Here is a 12,794-nt window from a genome sequence, read left to right as displayed (position 1 = left end):
TTGGTTTTCATACAGCATACTCTTGACAGCGTTTATTATTAATGACCTATGAGTGATGAAGGCGAAAGTCAGGGGACTGGTATCCAGCAGTCAAACAACAGTCTCTCAGAAGCAACTGAACCTTGTCCAGCTGCAGCATAATTTGGGGAATGAGCTAAAAAGCAGTGCTGAAGAAAATGCCAAGCATGAGCTGGTGATTTAATCTCTAAAAAGCGCCACTGGAGGTTGGATGGGGAGAGTGGGAGAAGGGCTGCAGTGTTAAAGAGTGTTCCTGGTCAATCTCAAAAGAACCCCGCTGTACGGGGTAACCCTGAGCTCTCAGTCAGCTGGGTCTGAAGGCTCGGAGGCCGATCTATTTCTGCATCTAATGTTTCCTGGCTCCTCGGTGCTGGCAAACTCAATGGGGTTTGTGAAGGGTCAAATGTATTGAACTCCTGTCAGACTTTCCAGGGTGGGGAAAAGTCAATGATTTTCATCTTAATCCCAAGGCTGCAGTGTGCTCAAATTGGGAAATCTACTCCATATGTTCATGATATTAGTTCACAGAAGTCCTAAAATGTTTCTTCCGGAGTTCTCCAAGCCTCCTCAGCTTCTTTGGTTTGGTGTGTTTGAACCATAACATTTCCATATGTGACGATTATTAATTGAAAACTAGTGCCCTTTGTGACAATCAAGTCTTTCCCAAGAACTTTTACATGGTCATTCTCCATTATGTCTCACAACCAGACAGTGAGCCCAGTCTCACTGTGTTCTGTACAGACACAGAGGACTAGCTGGGTAAAGGCCTTCAAATCTGTCCAGCCCTCTGTGGCCACAGCTGAGGACCAAGAGGAGAATACCCAACTCCCAAACTCACATGGTTTTTGGTTTTTGTTTTTGTTTATTTGTTTTTCCACAATACACTCTTTCTAAACCCAGATGGTTTTTTGATGTGGGAAATGGTAGGTATTCTGTTTAAATATGGACTTACCCAGGTTTGAAAGGAAACAAAACCCAATACATTTCTCAGCTGATCTTCCAGAGATGGTGACGTCATACTGTTATTACCCTATATTATATTACCCTGTATCACAAAATCCCTTCATGTGGAGTTTTACAACTCTAAGTTAAATGACTCTGGTGCAGGGGGAGCAAAAGCAAGCAGATTGAATTTGAACCCATAGCTTCTTTCCTACGTGTGCATATATGTGCACGTGTCAGGACAGCGGTGCCGAGCTGTGCGAACATCTGCCCGAGAACGCCAGGAGTCCTGCTCAATAGATTGCTCTTTGCCTTGCTCGCTGGAGAAAATGTCACTCACAGAATCCAAAGCTTGACTTGTCATTTTCCTGTGAGAATTTCTGGCTAGTGAGCTTCTGGGATTACAAGAACATACAGCCATGTCCATCTTTTTTCAAATGTAAGTGCTGGGAATTTGAATGTGGATCCCTGTAGTTGAACAGCAAATACTACTGTAGCCTGAGCCGTAATCTTAAAAACTAGCAAACAAACAAACAAAACAAAAAACCAAGAAACAACAATAACAAAACATTATTTTGGCTCATTTCTTCTTTACATTAAATTGTTCTTTCATGTTATTATATTTCCAGTGTTTCTAGAAGCTAACTGTTTTCCCAATAACAGAGATGTGCTCATTCTGCAAACACTGGAGCTTGGGTTTTGTGTTTTGTTGGTTTGATTTTTAACTAAAGTAGAGAGATGACACCACCTGGTCAAGAAGGCCGGAGAGATTGCCAGGGCCATGCTGACATTCTGTAAGTCACCTGCTCCCGACTTCGTGCACATGAAGTTCTATGCTATCTGTTATCTGAAGAAAACAGATATCTGACTCACTCTGGGAATATGCTAGCAAAACTCCTATCACGTCCAATAGAATATCACCGGCCATTCTCAAGGGCAAGCACTAGACACACGAAAGCTTAAAGGTTAGAAGCAGCTGAAAATACTTTGAAGCCTCTAGGCTCTGCCAGGTGTCCAGTATTTCACAGCCGTCCACAGCATTTCTTCCGGGCTTTTCCAAACCTCCTCGGTTTCTTAAGTTTGCTTCATTTTGACCACTGCAATTACATATTTGAAGCAGATTGGTGAAAAGAGTATGACCTTTGTGACAAGGTCACGTGAATAGTAAATGGAAAAGGCAGAAAGAGCACAAGGCTCTGACTCTGGCCCCCTTTCATCTCATTAAACAGTGGCCTTGAATTTTAAGATGCATGTGAAAATAGTCACCTCGCTGTATTTCCATGCCCTAATAGCTATCATGAAGGAATTCTTGTAGAGTAATTCATACAGCAGTAGAACTTGCCCAGTAAACATATTTTTAATGATGATGACCAAAGCATACTCGCATGGCCATTTAAACAGGTGAGGTGATCATTATATGTCTTCCCTTCCTAAACAAGGTTTCCATTCATTTAAGAAATATAACATTCCAGGATGCATGTTGGGAAGAGATAAGACATGCCTCAGAGCCAGTGCTGGGGAGGGGATGAAGGCACAGGCTCAGGATGTGAGTAGAAAGACCAGGATGCAAAATGCATTTTATCTCAAAGAAGCATATGCCTTTAGGTCTTTTCCTTGAAAGCACTGAAGCCCAAGGGGCTGGAGGGGAGGGGGCACTACACAGTCTTTCCTTATTTTTCTTCATCCACATGCAATGATTTATCTTCCTCACATTGTGCTTGAAATCATAAATAGAAAATGTTAATCAAGTAACTGTACAAACAATTCCAAGTAACTATTCCAAGTAAGTTAGTGTTGTTTATCGAATTGCTAGGATGCCGTTAATGTCGGAGTGAGCAGCGTCACCAGCTCATTTGAATCTATTATCTTTGAAGTTAAATACGCTGACATACAAAATTTGCATTTTTCTTTATCCAAGAAAGAAGCACCAGTTGGGAACACTGACAACACAAGGAATGCAGGCAACCTCCAAACCTTCACGAGCACTCAGTTGCCATCCATCCCACTTTGGAAACTTCAATCATCCCTTCACTCTGATGTTTCTTTTTAATAGACACCACTGGCCTGGTAATGTCAAAACGTTCCTGAGTCCATTATGGAGTTCCCTGTGCAAGCAAACTCCTAACGAGGACCTTCACTGGGCCTCCTACCCTGGCTTACCACCTTTCTGTGTCTAAGAATAAATTAGCTCAAACCTGCCTTAGCCGAGTGTGCACAGCCAAACTGCAGTGAGGCATCGCTCTGCCCATCCACCCTGAGCCCAGGGAGATGATTGCTGCTCTTACTCACTCGTCTCAAACTGCCACCCAGCCTCGGCTGCCTGTCAGTTATTTCTTGTTGAAATGGCATTTGGTCACCCACTCACCGTGATGTACCACAGATGGCTTGGGTTGTCCCTACGCCTGTCCAGAAGAATTACACCGCAATAAACTTGGCTTTAATGCCTGTCAGCTAGCAGTCCTCCTGGAGATCACTTGGGAGCCCCTACCATGTGATTTAATGAGGATGTTTCCTAAGTGGTCCTGCAATAATTTCCTGGAAGGCTTAAGAATGATCTCTCTGCCATAGACACAGAGACGGTCGTTCCAGCAGCATTCTCTGAATTTGACTGTGGTCAGGGCTTTGATTTGCGTGGTAGAGCCACCAGCATCTCCTAGAACGTGCCGTAGCCCTTTTTGTAATTTTTTTTTTATTCTTTCAAATAATCTTTTTGTTGTTAGTGATGGTGGGTTTTTTTGTTTGTTTTTTGGTTGCTGTTGTTGTTTGTTTGTTTGTTTTTGTTTTGTTTTCGAGCCAGAGTTTTTCCATTTAGCCCTGGCTGTCCTGTAGACCAGGCTAGCCTTTAACTAACAAAAACTTACCCACTTCTGAATCTCAGATTCTGGGATTAAAGGCATGTGCCACCACTGCCCGGCCATCCAAGTATTCTTTTAATATCATGTATCAAGTTAGAATAAGATAAAAAAAGAATAAGAACCTAGACAGATGGATTGGCAGTTAGTAGCTCTCGTTGATCTTGCAGAGCACCCTGGTTCAGTTCCTAGCATCATGTCAGCTGGCTCATAACAATCTACAACTCCATTAATCTATACAAGCCTTCCTCAACACAGCAGCTCAGGCTGGGTGACACAGTCACCCAGAGAATCTTGTTGTAGGTGCCTTATCTCTGGATGACTTGTGATCCCCCTTCAAAAGATAAGACTACCATTGAATAGGTCCCTTTGTTTTGATATAGAGTGTCAGTGAGGTTAATTCTGAGTCTCTTACAAAGAAATCGGCAAAGAGTAATCTTGGTCAGCTCCATACTGAAGCAGAGAATGCCCCTTCCACTTGTTGTTAGGCTAAGAATTCCCCCCGCTACTTATGCCTGGTGGAACAGACTGTAAAATCCAGTACAGGGGAGGCTGAGGCAGGAGGTAGGGTACACAGTGAGTGCCTGGCCTACCTGGGGCTACTGATTGAGGTCTTATTTCAAAACAAATAAAGAAACTACAAATTCCAGTTGAAAATAGAAAAAATGAAACAGGTATGAATAGAGATTGTGATTAGGATCTGATGGTCCTAAAGATTCCTGTGATAGTTTTTTGTATAGTGCTGTTGCTTTATATATCATTTCTTGAATTAAACTGAGCTCACTCCGCTTCCAGAATCAGAGATAACATTCAAGCCATCTCAAATAAGGCATAGGTCTCAAGCTCATGCAAAAAAAAAAGAAAAGAAAAGAAATTCTAAAAATTACCATTGATTCAGAGATGGAAACGAATCTATCCATCTTTCCAGGGCACCACAGGTACCAGGTGTAACATAATGATCATTCCTAGAACTCTCTCCCTTATCAAAGGATGGCATTATGGCACAGCGAGATAACAAATTATTCTAGACATCTCACCTAAAATAAATTAGTGAAGGGACTGATTTTACTTTGATAGAGATTTTGGAAAGCCCAAAGAAGAATGTCAAGTCCCATTAAAAATAGCAATAATGTACTGGCCACCACAGTCTAGCAAGCATGACCTCTGAGAAAAAGTAGCAGGGACTATAGCAAGCCTGCCTGGTAAGAGGTGAACCCATCAACAGAAGCACTGACAGCAGGACCTTGAATCAAGTGGATAATGCAACCCCTGTTAGGAATACCCACTTAGAGGGGAAATTAAGGGGATATTCCCAAGTGTGTTCCTTTTTCTGAGGTCAGATTTCCTACTAATGGTTTCAGCTTAATGGAACCAAAGGCTAGCAACAGATATCAGTACAGGGGACGTATAGGGGATGGAGCCGAGGACCAACAGCAAATCCCAGCACAAAAGCGACTGCTCTTCCATCTCTATCACACCATCACTTCCAGGTCTCTGCACAGCTCTGCCTCTGCTCTTTCTTCAGTTTCCTCATTCTGTCTCTTTGTAGTTTGTGAGCATAGCTCTACCAAGGGAGGGGAGAATGTAGGTGTATTTGCCTGGCTCAGCCTACAGCAGTGCTATTATTGTCATTATTATTATTGTTAGAAATTCAAATAATTACTTTTCATATACACATCGCTGGTGTTGCCCCGATTCCCCCTCGCCAGGCACATATCTCATATCACCCAGCTTGAGCAGATGCCAGCTGGCACGGGCTTATTTCTATAGCCTCAGCCAGAGGATTGCCACTTCAGCGTACAGGAATGAGTTCCACATAGATATTTGGAGTGCTATGCCCTCCCCTCTTTAAGGCCACTTATAGCCAAGAGCTGACTCATAGAAATGGTGGCAATAGCCCAGCCCTCCTCTCTATGTACAACAAATTCTTGTATGATTCACTCTGTAAGATTATGTGATGACAACAATCAGAATCTTGGTAACTTCTGAAGCCACAACTTCGCTGTTTTCTTTCCCTTCCAAGTTTCCCTCACATCTCAGGATTCTTCAATAAGCACCCTTAATTAAAAAATTCCACAGTAATCCTAACTTAGAAACTCCAGTCTAAGGATTTCCCTCAGCAGATATTAGCATTTAGGGGTCAATTGTCGTTTATTTCCTGGTTGAGCAGTTGGAATAGCTAAAGTCAAACTGGCTACAGGAGCAAAGACTAGTAATTTCAGTTTTAAAGACAAGGAGACTATGAGCATAGTTGAAAAAATAAAAAGCCCAGAAGCCGCAATGCAGGAATGAGCTCATCTGTCTCTACAGCTGATATAAGTCACAGTTAGTTGAGAGCAGCGATCGGTGCTGAACCCAAGGACTGCCAAAATGATAGGATCGAGTGTGTCACTGGGAAACTGCGTGTACACCCAGAGAGAATGCGAAGCATATTGTCATTGAACACTGTCATATGCTTTGTGGATAGATTGTGTCATCCCAGTGACAGCATATCCCGCGGAAGAGGTCTCCGAGGAAGGCAGAGGACAGGTCTTTATCTCTGTAGCTCTCCTGAGACCATAGCAGCAAGTTTCAATTAAAGACAGTGGAAGAATGAGAGCATCTCCCAGCGCTAGAAGCAAGGACTTTCTGTCTTATTTCACAGTATCACATTTCATATCATCACAAAAGAAAAAGGGAAGCTGTTCAAAGACAGAAAGCCATAGGCGCCTCAGTAGAATCTGCCTCACCTTTCCTCTCATGGCCTTCTCATTACACTCATTGAAAGCAGCAAAGCAGGATATGATTAGATGGTGAGAAAAGATTACTACTAATAATATTAATAAGAATATACTGCTCACAGCTACACACCAAATCTTTTAGATATATTTATCAGAAATCAGTTAGCAGCAGGCAGTAGCATCCTAACAAACCAGCGTAGCATTCAGTGCAAGGCCAACGTCTGAAAGGCACAGCAGGGATCAAGATGGAAGAGCACACCAGTATAAGGGCATGCACTAGCTATAATGAGGTCTCAGGCATTTCAGAAATGCTGGGATGTCGTAACCAACAGGACAATGCTGTCTGGTGGCAATTGCCACGGGATACTGATATTCTAGAAGCAAGGCTTTCAAATTTAAAAAACACACAAAAAGCACTTGGACAACTGATGAATAGCGTAGATTTCTGGGCTCCAGTCTAGTTTTTCTGATTAAGAAGTTCAAGGGTGGAGTCCAGCAATTCTGACTTTTGGGTAATTATAAGGCAATGCTGATGGGGTAGTTATGGAGTGACCCTGTGGAAACATCCATTCCTAATAAAACTAATGAAGAGATATGCATCTGACTGAGAGCCAATGACAACAAAGAAATATAAAAGCCTCTGTGATCTCTAACAGAGACTCCACCTTCTGCTAACAGCAGGGGGAAACTGGTCCAGAGTGACCAAATCCCAAAGAAGCCAAACTACCCAATCTAGGTAGGCTGGGATAGACCAGGACCTGGTTGGGACAGTTGGGTCTTTCCTTTGGGAAAGGGCAAGTAGGACAAAGGTCCATCAAAATCATGAGCCTCAGAATGCCCCCACCTTTGAAGTCTATATAAAAGACCTAACTTCTCTATTAAGAGTTGGGATCCCTTAGTTGATAAAAGCCAATGAAGAAGCCTTCCACTTTCAGATATCCGTGCTCACACCACTGAAGGATCACTGACACTGTTCCCTAAACCTCATTTCAGCAGCTGTTTCTAAGGACTCAGCCTGCTCTAGCGAGGGCCCATGTGAAACATCCAGGACCGTTGCTACATAGCACACATGCTGTCCTTCCGAAACTCTGGCCCTCTCATGTGTTAGCCTCATATTCTTCCACCAGTGATGCATAGATGCATAAACATTCAAACACAGCATGTTCGTATGTTAATGAGTCTGTGGCGTGAGAATCCAAAAGCAGCTATAATTCAACTTGGGGATATTCTTCATGGATCTGTCTTGGAATGAATATTTATATCTTGCATGAAAAACTACACCCAGACCCATAAACAGCATCCTGGGTAAGTTCTCATTTCTGCAGCCAGTGAGCTGAGGACTATTGTAAAAAGGAGTGGGTCAGGATAAGATGCATATGGTCAGGTAGGGCAGCAGTTTGGAGTATGATTGAAATGCCAGAATGTGTGGCAGAGTCCTTCTCTATCTTGCCAGATTTTTATGATAGCTTTAAAACAAGAGGTGGGCTGGGGAGACAGTTCAGTGGGTAAAGTGATTGCCACTAAGTGTGAACTCTCGGTTTGATTTCCAGAACCTAAGTTGAAGCAATGAAACAAGCCAGGAAAGGTGACACATGCTTATAAGCCTAGAATTGGGGAGAAGGAGACAGGGGGCTCTCTAACCCACCAATTTAGCCTAACAAAATAAATAAGCAAACAAACATAAAAAAGTGAATGGTGCCTGGGGAGGGATGACACCCAAGGCTGTCCTCCGACCTCCATATATAGATGAAAGCACACACATTTGAGAAAAAAGAGGAAGAAGAAAACAAAAGGAAACAAAACAGCCATAATTTCTACTACCAATGTCCATATATGATGGGTATGAAAAGCAAAGTTCGTAATTAGTCCTGGTTGCAACAGTCAGAAACTCAACATCAAACTCAGCCTCCAGAGTGTTGGGATTAAAGAAATGCCCCACCATGCCTGCCTGACTGCAGGAATATTTTTGATGGCTGAACTGGGTCACATGTCTGACTCTGGCACCATTCACACATGCTCTAGAGAAAAGTACCTGGGTGCTGGGCCAGAATTCTGCATCTTCATCCTCATGAACAAAAGGGGAGGGATTATTCAAGAGCATCAGAGAACCAGGGCCTTTATAAGAATGCGAGCCAGAAAGAAGAGTCTCCAAAAGTGGGCAAGTGTGAGTAAATCCAGAATAGGAGACAGCATGGGCTCCTTTTCAGAGAACAGAGTGGAAGGCAGGGTTTGCTTTCTTTATGGGGCAAAGAAGGCACAAGCATAGACCTGCCAAATTCATAAGCTAAAGCAAAGCAAAGGAGACCGAATGGCTTATTCACTGTCGTTCACTGTAAAGATGAGAGGGAAAAACAGATGGTGGGGTGTACATACCTAAGAGGGCCCGTAGGAACCTTATGTTTTATCTCATTATTATTTAAATCAGGCAGCTAATACCTACAGAAAAGTGACTTATTCAAAACTACTGTTCCTGGCAGGTGCCGGTAACTCTCTTCATTCAGTTCATTGTAAAGCCCGGTGCAAACCACATTAACTCCCTGAAAAGGTCTACCCAAAACTATTGGCCATACTCTGTCTTCCAGGACTGCTGCACCTTTGAATTACTGCTTTATCTTGCACAGGATTTCAAGGGGAAGTACCCTGAAGGTGTAGGTGTGGAAGATCTGACCCTGAAGACATGAAAGCAGAAAACTGGCCATGCCCTTTGCTCATCTTTGGAAAGGGTGAACTCACTAGGACAATGCAGTGCTGTGAGATAATGCTTTTGTACATTGTAAAGATATGTCATTCATATTGGTTTAATAAAACACTGATTGGCCAGTAGCCAGGCAGAAAGTTTAGGTGGAGCAATGAGACTAAGAGAATTCTGGGAAGAGGAAATCAGAGACATAGTCACCAGCCAGATGGAGAGGAAGCAAGATGAGAAGCCTCACTGAAGAAAGGTACCAAGCCACATGGCTAAACATAAACAAGAATTATGGGTTAATTTAAGTTATAAGAGCTAGGTAATAATAAGCCTTAGATAATAGGCCAAACAGTTTATAATTAATATAAACCTCTGTGTGTTTCTTTGGGACTGAATGGCTGCAGGGCTGGGTAGGACACTTCCATCCACAAATAGCACCCAAACCCAAACATTTGGCAAAAATTTCTACATAAAACCTGAGAAAGCTTAAAGAAAAGAAGGATTCTAGACAGACAAAAACAGAGTCAAGCACAGCTTCTTGCTAACTGTCTTTTCTCTAGCAGGCTCTGTTTTCTAGAGGCCAAGAGATTCCCATTCAAAGCCCCAAATAATCCAGGCTGTTGCTAAGAAAATAAGTTGTTCTCCTAAAACTGACACCAGAATCCCATTGTTGATGACAACACCCACACAACTCATTGAGCTTGAGCATGGGAAAGTTAAGCAGGTGCCTATATGGAGTCCTCACCTGTATATTCTATTCTCTTTGATACACAAAGGTGGTCTGCAGGTCACTGAAAGTGAAATTTCGACACCAAGTCAGTCACAAAACCTTTGCCCTACAATCTGTCCTGCCTGCATAATATGCTAGCTCAATAGTGACACAGAACTTTTGGAAGTAGCCAACCAAGGTCTGATTTAATGTAAGGTCCACTCCACAGGAAGGAACGCATACCCAACACTGCTTGGGTAACCAAGAACCAGAGACTAGTGATATTCTGCTCTACTCACAGATCAGTGCTTCATCCAGTCATCATCAGAGAGGATTCCTCTAGCAGCACATAGGGACAAGCACAAAGAACCACAGCTAGACATTGTGTCAAAAGAGGAAGCACAAAGAATATAAGAGTTGGGGGTGATGGAAGACACCAGGAGAACAAGATCCTCTGAATCAACTAAGAAAAGTTCATATGAGCACACAGAGGTTGAAGCAGCCAGCACAGGGCCTACATGGGTCTAAACCAGGTATTCTGCATATATTACCCCTATTAGCTTAGCATTCGTATGGGACTCTTGACTGTGAGAACAGGTGGGTCTCTGAATCTTGTGCCTGCTCTTGGGACACTTTCTCCTGTAGGGTGGCCATGTCCAACTTTGATATGAAAGTTTGTGCTTTAATATTCATCCAAGACACCAGGAGTGAAAGAACTTGGGAGGCATGGACTACGGTTCACTCGTAAGTCCTTATCTTTTCCTCCAGGTGTATCCACTTTCCTGTGGACAACATGTGAATAAATTTTTAAACAGTTGGATTTCATGTGTTGGGAGTTTTGCCAAGAAGAAAGGACAAAGCAATTGTGGTTCTATGTCCAGAAGTGACTATTGTTATAGAAACTATGAGATCTCACCAGAACTCAGAAAGAAATTAGGATGTTTGTATCAAGGAAAAGCTAAAGTTCAGGTTTACAGATTTGCTGGATTTAAATAAAAGGAACAGAAGTAATTTTGAAATATGGAGGACGGTGTGTGAAACATAGAGGGCTTAATTTAGAGTTGATCCAAAGGATTCTGTGATTGACAGCAATCAACATGCAACTAAAGGAGATGGTTAACTGAGGTAAAACAATAAACAAGACTATGCAGAAAGAGGCAAAGGGAGTGAGAGATGGTAATGAACAGATCAATAATACAAATGTGTAAGTTACAATTAATGCTACAATCTTGGAGCCACAGTCTCAGTGTTCCAGGGGTAGCAAGGAAACCCTTCTTCATCTAAACCATGCACAGTTGTGTTCAGCAACCGTTTCATGGCACAGAACCATTTTAGGGTTCTGCATCTCAATGTGTATCATTCGTAGTCACTGTCAAATGGAAACCAAAAGCATGGAAATGGCATATCATCTCATAATGGCGTCAACTCCTCATCCCATTGCCCAAGAACCATGCAGACAGCCCCACTCCCTGCACCAAGTATATGGCAACTTGTAGAACTCTCAGTGAGTCCTGCTGGCTACCACCATGTGGACATTCCCTCACTGATAATTATTAAAACTGTGCATCTGGGTGATTTGCATGCTTGTGGAGGCTGTAGACATGACTACAATCAAAGAATTAGCAGATAGTTGAGAGTTGGTATGATCAGTCAAGATGTGAATGGCTCATGTGCTAGAAATTTCCTTCCTGTTACACTAGACTCTATCAGAAGTCTATGTATTTGATAGCAAATATCTGAATATAGAATTAAATAGTCAGTCATCTAGGTCTTTTCTAAGGCAGAAAATTTTAAGCCTTTTTGGAATTGGACTGCTGATGAATTTGATTAATATGGGGTTAACTATATTCCTATGTGGATAACTAGGCCCTAAAGAATGAAAATATGGGAATAATAAAATTTTACTGAACATAATTTATCCTTTCCTTGATGATTTAGAAGACACCTTCACCTCCCATAGTGAGTTAGAGACAGGTCTGTGAACATCAATTAAAACTGAACTACGGATGTGCAAGGCAATAACTCATCTGGTTTTTTTGCATGCTGGGAGCTCAAGCAGGGCAGCAGGAAGAGAAATGACAGCAGGAAGTAGAAGGGACTTGAGATGGGGAAACTAACCAGGTGGCAGGATCAGTTCTCAAGGGTAAAAGCAGCATTTGAATAATGACATTCAAGTAGTTAAGGGACCTTGTGTTTCAATCAGGGTTGACATACCCAGGAGGTACCATCCAGGTGCTACAAACACAAAGCCAGAAATACTACTACACTTATCATGCAGACAGATCATATGTCTCTAGTCTGGTAGGTTAATTGGTTAGCAGCAGGTTCAGTGTGTCCAACTGGTAGGATTTCTTTGGAAGTCATGGTTTATTGATGTGGAGATTTTATAGTGTAGTTTTATTGATAGGGATTTTATAGGACCAAAGAAACTGCTGATCACTGTAAGGCTTGGGATAAAGGTGTGGCTCCAGCAGGAAAGGCAAATCAGGAAACTACCTTTAAACATAGGCAGAGAGGGAAAAAAAACTCCATGCTGAGGAATAACCATTCTGTATGCTGTGAGTATATGTTGCTCTGATTGGTTGATAATAAAACCTGCTTTGGCCTATAGCAAGGCAGAATATAGTTAGGTGGGAAAGTCAAACAAAATACAGGGAGAAAGAAGGGCAGAATCCAGGGATAATCAAACCAGCTTCCCAAGAACAAGATGCCAGAATATTAGTAAAAGCCACAGCTGTGTAGCAAGACAGATTAATAAAAATGGGTTAATTTAAAAGTAGGAGCTAGTTAGCAATAAGCCTGAACTATAAGCCAAACATTCCATAATTAATATTAAGCCTCTGAGTTAGAAGTGGCTATGGGACAGG

Source organism: Microtus oregoni, unplaced genomic scaffold (assembly GCF_018167655.1).
Source record: "Microtus oregoni isolate MIOR12 unplaced genomic scaffold, Mior012 000042F_ref0000377, whole genome shotgun sequence".
NCBI lineage: Eukaryota > Metazoa > Chordata > Mammalia > Rodentia > Cricetidae > Microtus > Microtus oregoni.
The sequence above is the reverse complement of the archived record's forward strand: the minus strand, read 5'-3'. Positions refer to the sequence as shown.